The 17,346-nt window shown below is 47.9% G+C and overlaps 2 protein-coding genes across 2 annotated transcripts in view; one reads left to right on the top strand and one right to left on the bottom strand.

Annotated features, from left to right (window-relative positions):
* Miga (mitoguardin) overlaps positions 1-17,346 on the bottom strand; it is a 477,244-nt gene that overhangs the window by 269,766 nt on the left and 190,132 nt on the right. The gene's annotated exons all lie outside the window — the stretch shown is intronic.
* Positions 1-17,346, top strand: part of LOC145397810 (protein unzipped-like) — a 141,981-nt gene that overhangs the window by 69,396 nt on the left and 55,239 nt on the right. The gene's annotated exons all lie outside the window — the stretch shown is intronic.

A 17,346-nucleotide genomic window follows, 5' to 3' on the forward strand; every position in this document is an offset into this window, starting at 1 on the left:
AGAAAAGAGATAAGATGAAATGATCAAGAAACTGGGTGAGGTGAGATAAGATGAGATGACCCCAAAGCAGGTTAATGACAGGTGAAGTGAGGGTAATTATCAGGTGAGGCGGCACTTCCATGGGGCACTTCTCTCGACCTCGCCCCCAGTCACTGCCATTAGCATAACCAGTCCCTCAGCACGTGTCCTCCTCTCTCACATCCTAACTTTCCCCTGCCCTAAGTTGCCCTAGTTTGCCAGCTCCCGCCCCGCCCTAGTCTAATGTGCTCCACCCTGCCCTGTCTTGCTCTTTCCTGCCCCTCCTTGCCCCCACACACCCCTCCTTCACCCCCACACCCCTCCCTCACCAGCACCCTGTCACCCAATAGCATCTGTCACCTTTCATCACACCCTGTCACCCAGACCACTTCATCAACCCTCTCTATTATCACTCTCTTCCTCACTCCAAACTCCTTTCTTTAGCTTTCTTTCTCTCAGCCCTCTTTTTCTCTCGCCTCTTCCTCTCTTTTTAAATCACACACACACACACACACACACACACACTCTTATCCTACTATCTGTATTTTCCTTTGCCCTTCCTCTCTCTAATCCCTTTCATCATCCTTCTTCCTTGTAACTTATATCCCTATCTCACTCTACTTCTTCCTTCTCTTCCTCTTCCTGTTTTCTACTTCCTCTTTTCTTCCACTTCTAGTTCCGCGTTTATATCCAAGCAATGTTTTTCGCTTCCACAATCCTCCTCCTCCACTCCTCTCTTCCCTATCCCTCCTCCTGCCCTTCCCACCCCTCCACCTCCTCGCTCTTCCACTTTTTCTCTCCACTTCCTCCCCTTCCTCCTCCTGCCCTATGCTATTACGTGTCATTTATCGTCTTTTTCTGAGCATAATTTACTCTCTTTTCCATCCTCCGCTACACTCTCTCTCTCTCTCTCTCTCTCTCTCTCTCTCTCGAAAAATGAACCCAAACCCTCTCCTTTTTCTTCCTCCTTTTCCTCCCCATTATTTCTCTCCTACCATTTATTTCTCTCCCTCCCATCCCACCATACCTCCCCCCCCCTCTTCTTCCATATAAATAAACCAGTCTACCTCCCCCCTCCCCCCGTGGGCATCCTTCCATTTTTCCATTATGATAGTTTTTCCCTCCATTACCCTCAATTTTTGCCTTCTAACGGTCGTCTTTTTTTCCGTCAACCCTTTTCTTTCACCGCATCATCACCTGTCAAAAAAAAAAAAGCAAGAAAGAAAAAAGAAAAAGAAAAGAAAAAAGTAAGATTTCAATATTTTTTTCCCCTGTCAAATGAGACGGGTGGACAGATAGAGAGAGAAAAGTTCGGCTTAACATTTCACCTCACCTACTTCTCATTCATAATTTTACCTCCTCAGCGTCTCACCTTCCTCGGCGGGCCAATATTCCTAGCTGAGAGAGGCTTGTTATGCTTCTTCGCTCCTAGATGATCGATTTTTACACAGTGCATCGGGGAGGGAAGTGACGGACGGACACGCAGAGGTATAACAGGCTAACTTTTGTCTAGCTTTTACCCTTAAATTCCCACACAACCTTCCTAGCAGGGTATGTGCTAAGCCTAAATCTAACACATATAGTTCTAAAGTTAATTCTATATTCATTAAATCTAGAAATAACATAAATTCAAATAACACGTTCTCTTCATCCAACATTCTACCATAACATTATTTTTCTGTGTGATGGCTGTGAGTGTCCAATGAAACGAGTCTTCCTCCCCAAGGGCTAGCCAGCGAGCCAGGTAAACAAACCCGTGGGAAACCCGATACACAGGAAGACGTGTGTGGCGAGGTTTCCTGTCCACCCGAACGTGCTTATGAGAAGGAGGGAATGGAAGAGCCGGTTCCGAATGCGTTTATGACAGGAAGGGAAACGTGAGTAAGGGGTGGTTGCTGCCCCCTGGATCATATTACCTGGGAACACCTCACAGAGAATGTATTAGTGAAATGATCTGAGTTTAACCTGTGTGACTGATCGTTTTACCTCAGTTTAAGAGTTTATACAATCTGTTAAAACTTCACATATAATAATGGTGACTCCAGTGACAGCGATCAGGTTAGGAATCCAAAGTTAGAGCTGAATACAAACTCCCGTAGCGGTGATAAGGTTAGGAATCCAAAACCGGGGCTCAGTAGAGACTCCCGTGGCGGTGATAAGGTTAGTGCGTTTATCTTTATACCTGGCGCACCTGAGTTAATGGCCTCCACGGTGATATTTCATGCAGGTACGCTCCACCCCGGCTTTAATCAGTGCACCTTTACCTTAACTACACGGGGAGCAAAATACCTGGGTTCGGAAAATGCCATGCGCGTCTACTTACCCTTACAGTATTATCCTATTTTAACATATATTTTTTTTAATACTTTTCCACAACGCTGTCTTCTACGTCTTTTCTTTTTTTTGTCTTTTTATCCTACTCCATAGTTACTGATTTAATCCGACTCATTTGTCCCGTATCTTCATTTATCTTGCTTCCTGTTCTGTCTTCAAAATCGACTATATTTTCTTCTCCCCTCTTCATCCTAGTGCATTTTCTTCTACTGTCTTCCCTCTATTACACATTTCGTTTTTTCAAAGCTATTTTTTTTTTCTTAATCCTCTTCTTTCCGGTGACACATTCTTAGTTCGTCTCTTCAAGCTCTCCGTCTGGGATCTGTTCACGCCTACTTGTGCCCGACTCACTCGCTGTACGCCCCCTTTCATCACATCGAGTTATCTATCCCCCTCCATGTCCCTCCCCTCCCCTTCCTTCCCCTCCCCTCCCTTCCCCTCCCCTCCCCTCCCTAAACCCACCTTCCCATGCCCCCTTCCTTCCTGCATCGCCTCAATCTCCACATTCCCTTCTCCTTGTTGTTTTCGTATGTCACTCAACCCTCTCTGTCTCTCTCTCATGTTACACTTCAATGCCCCCTCTCCTCGTCCACTCTATGCCGTATCCCCCTCCTTGACCCCTTCTCATCCCTTCTATGCCACCCCACTCTCTACATACCTTCTCCTTGTCCTTCCTATCACTCCTTCCTCCTATCTCATTCTCCATCCTCGTCCATCCTAATTCTCCCATCCTTCCCTGTAACTCCCTTGCACTTCTTTACCTACTCAACAACACTCCCAACTCCGTTCCCAATCCAACTCACTACCTCTCCTTCCCTCTACCCTATTCATCACTTCCTCTCCTCTTTCCCCCTTCACACCTTATGCCATCTCATGTCCTTCCCTCCATCCTTTTCCTTCCTCTCCTCTTGCCCTCTTTCTGTCCTTTCCCTTTCCTTTGCCGTCACGGGTTTCCCTCCTTCCTTTCCACATATGGCCCTCCCTTCCTTATTTCCACGTCCCGTCCTTCCTGTCCCCTCCCTTCACTTAGCTTCCCTTCTTTTTCCTTTCATTCCATTCCCCCCCCCCTCTCTCTCTCTCTCTCTCTCTCCGTTCTTTCCTACGTCCTCCCCTTCCTCCCATTCTCTTCATGTCCTCCCTTCTTCCCTTCCATTCTATTCCCTCTCTCCCCGTTCCTCCATATGTCTTCCCCTTCTTTCCTTTCCACCATGTCCCCCCTTCATCCTTTCCAATCCATTTCCCTCCTACGTCCTCCCCTCCCTTCCTTCCCTACTCCCACCCCCATAGGCCTTCCCCACGTCGACCTTTGCCCTCACTTAACGCAGCTGTCAACAAGGTAATGGGTGTTGTTGGGGGCAAGGCACAAATGGGGAGGCGTGGGTGGGGAGGAAGACAGATGGGTAACCAGATCGAGGTAGTTACTCAAGGTGTAGGTGGATAGGCAGGTGGAGTGAATGGGTATGTGGATAGGTGGAAGAGAAAGACAGATGGGTAACCGGACCGTGACATTTACTTATGGTCTGGGTGGATAGGGAGGTGGGGTGAATAGGTAGGTGGAAAGGGGGTGGTTTGCTGTGTGTGTGTGTGTGTGTGTGTGTGTGTGTGTGTGTGTGTGTGTGTGTGTGTGTGTGTGTGTGTGTGTGTGTGTGTGTGTGTGTGTGTGTGTGTGTGTGTGTGTGTGTGTGGAATAAGCGAAACGTTAAGACATGATGATGACTACAGGGTTAAAGAGTTGCACTGGACAGAACAATATAAAGATGCCTAGTTACAAGACTGTGGAAGGAGGAAACCACAGGAGAACGACAGGTTAGAAGGAGTGATTAATGATAGACGAACTGTTGAATAGGTGAAAATATGGTCGAGGCCGAAAGACGAGATGAGTGGGCATAGGTAAGAATGGGAGAAACGTGTAGGCAGGTAGGTAGAATGGAATGAAAGAAAGAAGGGAAAGACGAACGAAAGCAGGCAGGTAAGTTGATAGGCAGGTAGGTAGGTAAGTAGGTAGATGGATGAGTGATAGATGAACAGGTTGGCTGGTAAATGGATAGGATAGGTGAAACAATGGGTTGGTAGGTATAAGGGTGGATGAACAGAAGGGTGGGTAGGTGGGTTGATGAGTGGATAGGTGTACAAGAAAGCATCCCCACCCACCCACCCAACCCCCAGCCCACCTACCCCACCCCTCCATTGTGCCAGTGCCGGTAAACACCATTATACCTGCACCAATACACTCATTGTACCCTAACTCACTGTGCCCATCATTACCCAAACCTGCCTGCCTGATTCCGTATAGGTAAGTTCCCCCTTCTCTCTCTCTCTCTCTCTCTCTTCTTCCCTTTCCTCTCTTCTCTATCATTCCCTCCCCTTCTCAGTCTCCCTCCTTCCCTTTTTTCCTCTCCCTCCTTCCCCCTCCACAATATTCCCCGCCTTTTACTCCACATCTCCCCTCCCTCATTTCCTCCCCTCATTTAGACTCCCCAATCTTCCCTTTATCTCCCCTCCTCTTCTCCCCTCTCTCCCCAACTTTCCCTTATATCCTTTCCCATTCCCTTCTCTAAACTCCCCACCTTTCTCCTCTTCTATACTCCCCTCTCTCCTCTTCTCTTCATCTCTCTCACCTTCTCTAAACTCCCACTCCTTCACCTTTTCCAAGTTCTCTCCCTCCTTTCCCCCATCTTTTTCCTTCCTCCCCTCCCTCCTCTCCCCTCACCTCTCCTTCCCCTCATGACCAAACCTAATCCAGCATTACCTAAGCGTCCCCTGTCATTTCCACATCACTGACCCCATCCAAACAATTACCACATATGTCTCTTTCTCTCCTGCCTTCACCACGCCATTTATGTTATTACTTTCGCTCTTAACAATCGTAAGGACCTGACCGCTGCTAATGTAGGCCTCTCTCTCTCTCTCTCTCTCTCTCTCTCTCTCTCAATAGCCACTGCACTTAACATTCTTTTCTCCCTTCAGGATTTCCCCTCGTCTACCAATTTCTCTCTCTCTCTCTCTCTCTCTCTGTAGCGACCATAGCTCCACGTCTCTCGCGTCAGTCACTCATGCTTACCAAGACACCCTACCCACGAGAAGACTGACAGATAGATAGATAGACAGATGCATACACACACACACACACACACACACACACACACACACACACACACACACACACACACACACACACACACACAATTTCCCTTACAGACTTCAATAGAAACACAAAAACAGACAAAGATTATTAGAAATGCATAAGGTAAAAGGAAGAAAGTTAAAGGATGAAGGTGTGAAAGGTGTGTGTTGTCAGGATAGGTGAAAGAACTCCTTGTGGCACACCCCCCTCGAGTGGGTGGGGCACAGAGGGCGAAGGAGAGGTGAGAGGGGGTGAACTGGGGGTGGCAGGAGGAGGGGGAAGGTTGGATATCTGGTGGCTAGGTCGCTTTGGTACTGGCCTCTCGCTCTTTGGTCATTTTCTCACAAGTTCTTTAACTCTCATTTCTTCTTATAACTTTCTCTCCCTTTATTCACCTAACTGTCTGTCCATCCATCTTTCTATCTATCTATATATTACCAAACTATCTATCTATTTATCTGGCTAGCGAAATGTCTGTCTGTCTATCTATCCATTTTACTCACCATTTCCCTCTCTTAATATTCTTGTCATAACCCCCCTCCCCCCTCTCTCTCCCTCTCTCACTCTCTCTCTCTCTCGTGGCTGGTGTGACATAGCGACCGGTGGGCAGCTGTCGCCACGGATGGATGACGGGAAACTAAACGACCTGTCCCTCTTCGGTGCCACAGCCTGAGTGACGCTGGGGAGGGGAGGGGAGGAGGGAGGGAGGGGAGGGGAGGGCTAATAGAGGAAAGAGAAGGGCTGGACAGAGAGTGGTGAGGACAGAAGTGAGGGGAAAGGTAGTGGGTGGAGTGAATAAGGGCAGAGATGAGGGGAAGAAGGTGGGATGAGGATGGAGGAGCGAGGGTAGACGTGAAGGGAAAAGGGTGGTGGGGTGTGGGGGAGGGTGAATGAGGGAAGAGGTGAGGGGAAAAGTGTGGGGTAAAGTTGGGTGAGTGAGGAAGGAAGTGAGGGGAAAAGGGAAAGTGGGGGGAGGAGTGATGAGTGAGGGTAGGGAAGTGAGTAGGGTGGGGGTTGAGAGGAAAGTTAGCTAAATGACTGAATGAAGAGGGTTAAGGAGTGGGTGGGGAGGAGGTGAGAGGTGGGGAGCGAGGAGGGAGGGAGACGGAGGGAAGAGAGAGAGGATGGGATATGTGAGGAATGAGGGGTTGAAGGAGATCTAGGAAGAAGGATAGAGAGTTGCGAGTGAAGTGGGGGAGTGGGGAGAGAGTGAGAGGGAAGCAGGAGCGAGGGGCGTTAGTGAGAAGGTAGGAGAGATGAGGGCTTGAAGGTGCGATGTGGGGAGGGAAGGAGATGTAGAGGGGGAAGGGAGGGGAAGGGGGAAAGGGAACTAAGGGTGAGGGGGGAGAGATGATGAATGAGACGGAGGGGGAGGTTAGGATCGAGGAGTTAGAGGGAGCCATGGGAGGGGAAGGGGTAGGGATAAGGAGGGGGAGGGGGAGGGGGAGACAGAGGGATTGGGGAGGGGAAGGGGGAAAGAGGACAGGACAGATCTCTCACAACATTTCTTCATCAAACCACAGGGAAAGGCAGAAAGAGTAAGCAGAACTAATTTCACCCTTGTCATTCTATATCTATCTACCTATCTATTCCACTCACACTTATCTCTACGCTCCTGTATCATCTACCTGCCCATTCTCTTCAATACGATGACGACCTTGCTACTTCCGAACGACTTAATTCACCTGAAGGAAGACATCTTGTAGTGAACGTGTTAATGATGTCAAAGTTGCACACCCCAAAATCGAAGGTACTTAACAGAATAATGTCATCTGGAGGTAGCGAGAATAAAACACACACACACACACAACCAGCTCCTATCTCTGCCAGCTTTCTCACTGTCCTAGCAACACCAAGCAAGCCTCTCCTTCCAACAACTTCCCATCCACACCACCAACCCACATCCTCCTTTCCCCTACCCCCCTTCCTCCTCCTCTCTCCATCCCTCCCTCCCTTCCCTTCCTTGTTCCCATTATATCGTGTCTATACCAATCTCAGTTCAGGCCGACTTCATTCATTCTACAGCACACCCAACTTCACACCACCGTCATACTTTTTCCCTCAAAAAAGGTAGATGGGTAGGATAAACTCAAAGATCCTTATTACCTGCCCGGTTCATAGGACAGTCCAAACACACAGCACTTCATCAAATCCTTTCCTTTTCCCTTTCTCTCTTTTTTTTTCTCCTTAGCTTAAATGCGCGTCCTCTCCCCCACCCTCACGTAAGTCACGCACCGTTTACATACACTCTATCAAACTTGGTTCATCCCTTAAACTCTCCTTTGCTCTCGTTCTCCACTGACACACACTCTCTTTACTCTTTTTGATATACACTCTATCTCCCTCTGCGCCTGTTTATATATACTATTCCTGGCTCTTCCTCTCTGTCCCCTGGCACATCATTCTCCCTTCCCCTCATTCTCTATCTACACATGCTTTATCAAACTTTGGCTCATTCTTTATAGCTACCCTTGCCCTCCGTCTCCCCGTCTCTAAATCCACTCACTTACTCTTCCTTCCTTCCTCCAGTTCTCTTTCACACCTTGTCTCTCCATCCCCTTCCCTTCTCATTTTTCATCTGTTTTTTTCCGTTTCCTTCTGCCTCTGCCTCATTTACTTTCCCCTGTTTCCTCACTTCATCTCGTCTTCGAACTCAAAACGTTCCCTCACCTTCCTCTTACACCTTCTATACCACAGCCACTCTCACCCTTCCTCTCTTTTCCTGTTTTCCTATACTCACCCCCTCTCTTCCCCAACTCACTCACTTTCCCGAACCCAATACATATCCCAGTACCACCATCATTCCCTACGTCCCCGAGGTCACCCCATTCCCCCATCACTTTCCTTCTCTTCGTCCTCTTCCCTTCTCCCTATCCCCACCTCCCACCAATCCCTAATTTCATCCTTTTCTCCAATTTTAATCCCTTTCCCTTCTTCCCAAAATTCACCCCTTTTCCCCCTCTTCACCTTTCTCCTCTCCTCTCCCACTCACTCCCCCAGCATCTCCTCCTCCCACTGTAGAATTAAGCTACCAATTAACAATATCAATGACCCTCCCTTTTCCCCACACCCTTTCCCTCCTTTCCTAGTGTCACCCCTTTCCTCCCCCTCACCCCTTTTCTTCCCTTCACCCCAATTTCTCTCCTGGGCCACTCACTCTCCCACTATCTATTATTTCCCCTCAATCTTCTTCCCTTTCTACGTCCCCCTTTCCTATTTCCCTAGCGTCACCCCTTTTCTCCCCTTCACCCCTCTCCTCCCCCCACTCATTCACTCTCTCAACATCTCCCCTCACTCACTCTCCCAATATTTCCTCCCCTCACTCTTTCCCAACACTCCCCACCCCTCCTTCACTCTCTCCCATCCATTTCTCACTCACACCCCCACCATCCCCACACTCTCCCACCATCCCCTCACTAACCCACCACCACCCCTCACTCCCCCACCATCCCCTCACTAACCCACCACCACCCCTCACACCCGGACCATCTCCTTCCCTCGCTGTAGAATTAAACACCAATTACGTGATATAAAGGACGCAGTATCGGGCCCACCTCGCAGCGCCAACATCCAATCGGCCTCGTCTTCCCTCCTGGCCCATTCATATGCAAATCAGCGAGGAAAAGTCTAATGGAGAGGCGAGGAAAAAAGGAAGGCCGACCAATCCACTTCTCGAAAAGGCCCGGCAGGGACTTGGCGAAATTTTATGAGTTTTGGATGCTGGAGTGGAAGGAAGATGTGGATGGATGGAGGAGTGGGTGGGTGAGTGGATGGACTTGTCAGAATTTTGGGTTTTGGATGCTGATGAGATGGATGGATGGATGGATGGATGGATGGGTGGGTGGTGGGAGGGTGAGTGGGTGGATGGATGGATGAAGGGAAGGATGGAAGGATAGACAGATGGATGGATGGATGGATGGATGGACAATTGGTTGAATGAATAACAGGTGGGAGGGGTCCAGATACAAAAAAATGATCCCTCTCTCCCTATCAAATATCTGTGAAAAAAATAATAATAATAATAATTAAACTGTTGGCTAGATTTGGCTAGATGGGGGGGAAGGGGTAGACTGAATCCTGGACTGGGGGCTGGGTGGACAGGTGAGGACAGGAGGGATGAATTTTTGCATATTTATAAAGAGAAGAAACAGAGACAGAGTCGTGTGGATGAAGAAGAATGGAAGAGAGTGTGACAGGGAGGACAGAGCTAATTAAATGGTATGCATAATGAGGTGGAAATACAGGACTGGGAATAATTATAGCAATCTTAATTAACCCCTTCAATACCACCACAATAAATACCAACACAATACTACCCTCAAACACCCATAACACACAAGTACCCATTCCACAGTACCCATTCCACAGTACCCCTTTCACACTACCCGTTTCACAGTACCTATTCCATAGTACCCATTTCAAAGTACCCATTTCACAATACCTATTCCACAGAACCCATTTCAAAGTACCCATTCCACAGCACCCATTCCACTGTACCCATTTCAGAGTACCCATTCCACAGTATCCATTTCACAGTACTCACTCCACAGTACCCATTTCACAGTACCCATTCCACAGTATCCATTCTACAGTACCCATTTCACAGTAACCATTTTACAGTAACCATTTCACAGTACCCATGCCAGTAACCATTTCACAGTACCCATTCCACAGCACCCACTCCACAGTACCCATGCCAGTAACCATTTCACAGTACCCATTCTACAGTACCCATTTCACAGTACCCATTCCAAGGTACCCATTTCACAGTACCCATTCCACGGTACCCATTTCACGGTACCCATTCCACAGTACGATGAAAATGTGATCGACAGCCATTAGTTCCTTTACAGAGTCCCAAACCACACAAGTTGAGAGAGAGAGAGAGAGAGAGAGAGAGAGAGAGAGAGAGAGAGAGAGAGAGAGAGAGTTTGACGAATATATGAGGAAAAAATCGAAACCATCTGAAACACGCACTAAAAGAGACTAGATTTTTTTACTGTATTTCGTCAGTTGTAAATATTCTACAGGTGCAAACGGGAAGACAGGTGTTTCTCTGACTGCACCCACATCACACGCACCGTACACACCCCCTCACTGACCACACACACCCACCCACCCACACCCACACACCCACACCCACACACACAGTAATAATTCAAGCGGAGAGGAAGTCTTGTACTATCGCTTCATTAGCACGAAATTCCAGGTGTATAAAAGAATGGAATATTACCCACCACACACTATGTAAAGCCATGAGCCAAAGTCCACCGACAGTATCCAGCCAGCTCTGTGTCTTACCTCAAAATTTTCCTCACTCCTCCCCAATAGACAGACACTATCCTCACTTCCCATCCCTTTTCCTCAAAATTTTCCTCACTCCCCCCCAATCGACAGACACTATCCTCACTTCCCATCCCTATCCCCTGCGTTTCACGTTGCCATCGCATCAAAAGGATTCATTATAACACTTTCCATCGTCAAAGCCACCAGGGAACATTCTGGGAACTTTGCCTGTGACTGTACACTCGATAAAGAAAGTTTCCAAACACTGCAAGCGCCTTTTAACACACTGAACGAAGCACAAATGGCCTTTGAATCTGCTGATATATATATAAAAACTACGGTGCTTTAAGTTGAGGCACCTTAAGGACGAGCTTCACACACGTTAAGAAATTACTAAACATCTGTCTCTTAATCAGATATACTGTGAATGATGATACTTGGTGATGTTTATATAGGAATACACTTTACCCAGGTGTTTGGAAGCTTCTTAGGCCGAATGTACCAAAAATACCCACACCGTACTTACCGTTACACCAACCAGCAGCAGCAAAAACACCTTGATGCAACACTCACCTGCAACACAAAAAAATACACATTATCACATACACAAATACACAAAAAACACATTACCACATACAGAAATACACCTCTCTCTCACACACACACACACACACACACACACACACACACACCACCAACCCACAAACACACCACCAACCCACAAACACCCGAACACACATCCCCACCCTCAAATACACACCCACACACCAAAACCTACACAAATACACCCCGATTAACTACACCCACCGCTACACCAGGTAACCCCAATTAGGCCAGACCAATTAACAAGTCCAGGTGTACATCAGAATGGCGCGGGTTTACATAATAGGAAGGTGAAAACAAGTACATCCTGAGCACAGCGTGAAGGTAAATATGTACAAATAGTGCTCAGGTGTAATGATTATGTACAGGTGTGAACAGGTGTGGTTGTTACAAGTGAGCATAATTATTTGTGGGCTGGAATATACATTGGTGCTTTCGTCTTTATTTCTGTCTTAATTCGGTCTTAATGTTAGTAGAATTAGTATACCCAGGAGCTTAATACCAATAAAGTAAGGAGAGAAAGAGATAGATAGATAGACAGATAGATAGATAGATTAATAGACAGACAGACACAGGTAAATATAAACAGAGACAGAAAGACACACACAGACAGACACATACACAGTAGACGTGTGTGTGTGTGTGTGTGTGTGTGTGTGTGTGTGTGTGTGTGTGTGTGTGTGTGTGTGTGTGTGTGTGTGTGTGTGTGTGTGCAACGCCCCGCCATAAAGCCATGTTTTAAGCGGACGCTCTGGCACTCATAACTTATATTTTAACAAGAACGAACAGCAGCCTGGGAACACACACCGCTCACACACACACACACACACACACACACACACACACACACACACACACACACACTAATATTCACGCTTGTACAAACGTAGCCCAGCGACTGTTCGGATGAAGGAAGACTGACCTCTCTCTCTCTCACCCTCCCTCTGTGTGTGTGTGTGTGTGTGTGTGTGTGTGTGTGTGTGTGTGTGTGTGTGTGTGTGTGTGTGTGTGTGTGTGTGTGTGTGTGTGTGTGTGTGTGTGTGTGTCATAAAAAGTATATAAGAACCAAGGACAACAGAAAATATGACACATTGGACCATGAGACTGCTCTTTTGGAAATTACGTAGACATGATCAGTTCTTTTTTTATCAGTATTTTTATTTACCTCCCAATTCTTCTTTTCCACCCTTCCTTTATTACAACCTCTCTCGCTAATAAAGTCTGTTCAAGCATCATTCCCTCATATTTGTTTCCTCTTTTATGCTCTGTCCTTTCCCCTTTCCATCCCACCATCCTATCCCTTCACCCACATTCTTTTCCTCCCTCTCTTTTCTATCTCAGCCCTCCTCTCCCTCCCTCCATCACACCACATGTCTTCTTCCTCATCCCTACCCCTCCGCCTTGTCACTCTCCTCTTCCCCCTCATTCCTACAAAAAACCACTTTCCCCTCTTAGGCTACCTTATCTTTACTTCATTGTCCATTTTTTCCACTTCCACACCACCTCTCCTCTCCACTTAGTCTTACCACCTCCCCCTTCCACCTTTTCCACTTCCATTATACTTCACTAGCCACCCCTCCTTCATACACTCTCTCCACCACCCATGATACTAACTCCATCATTCCTAAAATACCACCACCCGCACTTCACACACTCTTCATCAACTTTCAAACACTCACCAACATCCCATCTCATCCACACCATCCCTACCTCACACGCTCCGCCACTTCTGTCATCCACACCATCCCTACCTCATACACTCTCCACCCCACCTCATCACCAACCCTCACCTCCCTCCACACACCTAGCCCTCTCCAACCACATCCTCAAACCAGCTGAAAAAATAAGTGTATCATATTTCCAGCCAAGGACACACGAGAGGCCTGGCTAATAAACGCAGGAATTACACGTCTCGCTCTGCACTTCCCCTTTCTCGTCCTCATCTTAAATTCAGATCGAGTTTTTTCAGTCCTGGTCGGGTTGTCATGGTTTAATTTGGCGTGCGTTGCCCATCTGACCCACGCCCTTCCACCAGACATCCCGGGGCGCTTACAGCTCCCCTCCCTTACCTATGCCCCTACCTTACCCTACCCACCATCTCTAACTTACCCATTAATCTATCCACCTACCCTACCCTCCTAGTGTCCTCGCCACCTCCCCTATCCATACCCACACCATCTCCCCAACCCATGTCTCTATCACGACCCTACCCATGTCCTTAATCATCTATCCACTCATACCCTTATCCACCCGTGCATCTACCCACCTTTTGTATCTTACCCAATTATCTAGCCAGCAACCATACCCTACAAATGACCTTGCTTCCTTCCCTATCCACGCACCTACCCATCTCCTTAACTCATGCCTCTACCACCTTTCCTATACCCACGCCCCAACCTCCTTTTCTACCTATATCTCTACCTGCCTATCCTACTCATCCACGTCCCTAACCTTCTTCCCTACCCATACGCCACCACCCCCCCTACCCATACCCCCACACCTCACCCACCACATTCCCATTTACGTCCCGGCTTATATAACTCTCCTGCAACGTATGGGAGAATTGTGTGACCTTTTTTGCTGGTTGGACTCTAATGTGAAGGAGCTTTGATCAGGGGACACGTACCTCATTTAACGGGGCACTGAGAAATAAAGCCATGGTGTACAGATTAAGGACTCGCATACTCCTTTACTACAATAAATCCTTTACTACAACACGTCCTTCCTATGAAAAATAAAGTCGTCTGGAAGGGGCATTATAAAAAAGAAACGTCCTCGTAGTGTAGGGGTTTTAAAATGGCGACTCTCATCCGTTCACTATCTTCCTAAGCTGCATGAAATCGTCTGGGGAGATGAAGAGAAATGTCATCTAAAGCGAAAGGGTTAATGGAGGCTTTCCTTTCAATGCTGTTAAGAAAAAAAGTCTGTGTGCGAGAGGTAAAACAGAAATGACACTGTTTCACCTCTAAAGACTCAACATCATGAAGAGAACCAGCAACTAACATCAATAACTAACAACAGGCTAACAATCGCGTCCTGTCACTCTGCAGAACATCAACAAACATCGCGTCAAACACAAAGCGAAACCAAAAAATTTTCTCACGTGTATCACTTTCTCTTTTTCAAAATTGAATATCTAGGCCTACAGGATTTCTTTCTAAAATTTATTCTCTCGCCATTGTGTTATTTATTTTTTAGGAGACTCAGAGGGGCTTTAGAAATTACCTTAACCCCTTCAGTGCGATGGTTTTCTTACGCCTGTTAATATCGTCTTTGCAAGAATATAGAAAAAAGAGGGATGTTCTCGCGCTGAAGAGGCTAGACACTACTTCCCTCCGACACGAAAGGAAAGAAGGAAGAAGAATTCATTTAAATCCACGTAGAGCAATTAGCCTGTAAGCACGACCAGGCCTGGAAAAAAATATGCGTAACTGATTAAATGTTTGCTGGTGTGTGTTGTGGAGAGGCGAGGTGTGGATGCAGGGTGTGGAATGGGTGTGGAAGGAGGAAGGTGGCTGGAAAGTGTGGGCGAAGGGAGTGGGTGGAAGGTGTGGACTGGGTGTGAATGGAAGATGTGGATGGAGGGTACGGATGGAGAGTGTGGAAGAAGGGAGGTGGATGGAAAGTATGGCTGAAGAGAATGGGTGGAGGGTGTGGATGGAAGGCGTGGGTGGAGGGTGTGGATGGAAGGCGTGGATGGAGGGTGTGGAGCAGCAAACAGAGAGGCAGAGGCAGCGTCAGGAGTGTGGGGGTTAAGGGTGAAGTGGGTGGGTAGGAAAATGGTAAAATGGATGGAATGGAGAGATATGGAGTGGTAAAGGAGAAACACTGAGTGGTGAAGGAGAGGTGTGGATGGAAGGATCTGGAGTAGCCACAAGAGAGGAGGGTTGGATTGTCGAGAAGATGGAAGGTGAATGAACAGGAGGGTGAAATGAGGAGTGGCTGGGAAAGACAAGTAGAATGACTGACAGAGACATGGCGTAGAAGATGTGTGGCGAGATGATGGAGAATGCAGTTGGAAAGGTCAAGGAGAGTGAGTAGAATGACCCAGGAGGAGAATGACATAGTGGTCAATAATAAGAATCGTGCAATAAACTTTCTTCTTCATCTGCCTTCTTTTCCCATTTTAAGTTACTGAAAAAAAAACATGGACCAAAATAATATCGAGAATTAATAATCAACTAAGCACAATCAATATCCAAAGACCTTTCCACCTGGAGCTATAAACATCAAAGTTACCATTACGTGTGGAGTGGGTGTGAGTGGAGTGGCTGTGGAGTGGTCAAGATGGAGGGATGGTTTCCGTGGGTGGTCCAGCATGGCGTGGTACAGTGGTCGGTGGGTGTGGTCGGGTGGAAGTGGTGGAGGTGGGTGGTCGGATGGCGGTGGCAGGGTGATGGAGGAGGAGGAGGAGGAGGAGGAGGAGGTTGATCGAGGTGGAGAAGGAAGGTGATCGAAGTGGAGTAAAGGAGTAAAAAGATGTGGGCTGTTGAAGATAGTGTGTGATGTGGAAGGTGGATGTGCTTAATCAGAGGTGGAGCAACAAAGGTGGAATAGCAGTGTGGATGTGCAGTCAACAAAGGATATGGATGTGGGGAAATGAGTGAGTCAGAGTTGTGGGTGGCAGTGTGTGGATGGGTACGTGTGGGTGGGTGACTGGTGGGTGTGCTAAGATGATGATGGATGGGCGTAGTGGATGGGTGGAACGGGGTGGAGAAGGTCTGTGGATGGAAAGGTGGGTGTGGGTGTGTGGTTAATAGGTGGCTGTAGGTGGATGGTGGGTGCGTGTGGCTGGGGAGGTGGAATAAAGCAGTGGATAGCAGAGTCCAGGAGGTGGAGTGTGTGGAAAGGCTGGAAGAGGTGGAGCAGTGGGTGTGGTGATGGAATTAAGCAGTGGATGGCAGTGTGGACGTGGGTGTGGCTGTAACGAGGTGGAACGAAATTGTGGACGGCAGCAGCTGGGTTGTGGAGAAGGAGTGGCAGGATGAAAGGAAGTGGGTGGAAGTGGGAAGTGGACAGATGAGCATGGAGGTAGGGAAGTGGGTGGCGGAGCAGGAGAGTAGGTGAGTATAACAGTGTGGATGGGTGGAAGTGGTAAATGGGTAGGCAGAAGTTGGCAATGGGTGAGTGGGTGGAGATGGGATGTGGAGAGTGGGTGGAGAGAGAAAGTGGGTGGGTGGGCATGGAGGAGTGGGCGTGAGGATTAAGTGTGACAGGCTAGGGTTAAAATCACGCTGACGAGGCCCAAGCTCTCAGGGACAGAGGGGAAGGGGGAGGGGTATTCGAGGGGAAGGAGGGGTATTAGAGGGAAAGAAAGGAGGGGGAAAAAAAGGGAAAGAAACGAGGAAAAAGGGGGAAGAAATGGAAGGGGAAATGGGTGGGAAGGGGAAAATGGCTGGATAAAGGGGAAGGGGGAATATTAGGGGGAAAGACGGGGAAATGGGTAAAAATGGAGGGGGATATGGGTGACAAGGGGAAAAGGGATGGGTATGGCAAGAGAGAGAGAGAGAGAGAGAGAGAGAGAGAGAGAGAGAGAGAGAGAAGGCACTAGGAGACGAGCGCTGGACCAACTAATCCGATCATTATCCTAAAAAACTCCTCCAGGCCCTCCCCCCCCCCCGGCGACGCCCGGAGGAGGGAGGGAGAGAAGAGAGAGGAAAGAAGAAAAGGGGAGGGAGAGAAGACAGAGGAAGAGGAGGAGGGAGGAAAAGGAGAAGGAGAGGAGAGAAGAATTACTGAAAGAGAAATAAAGGGAGATGAGAGGAAAAAGGGAAGAAGTTAGAGCATAGGTATAGGGAAAGGAACGAAAGGGAAGTGAAAAGGAGGGAGGGATGAAAAGGGAGGGGAGGGAAGGGAAGGTGAGGAAAGAGAAGAGGGAAGGAGGAGGAGAAAGAAAGGAAGAAAAGGAGGAGAGAAAATGGAAAACATGAGAAGGATGAAGAGAGAGGGAGGGGAAGAAAGGACGGAAGGAAGAAGGATGA

Source organism: Coenobita brevimanus, chromosome 43, assembly GCF_032717465.1.
Source record: "Coenobita brevimanus isolate Jiangsu-jjx chromosome 43, ASM3271746v2, whole genome shotgun sequence".
Lineage (NCBI taxonomy): Eukaryota > Metazoa > Arthropoda > Malacostraca > Decapoda > Coenobitidae > Coenobita > Coenobita brevimanus.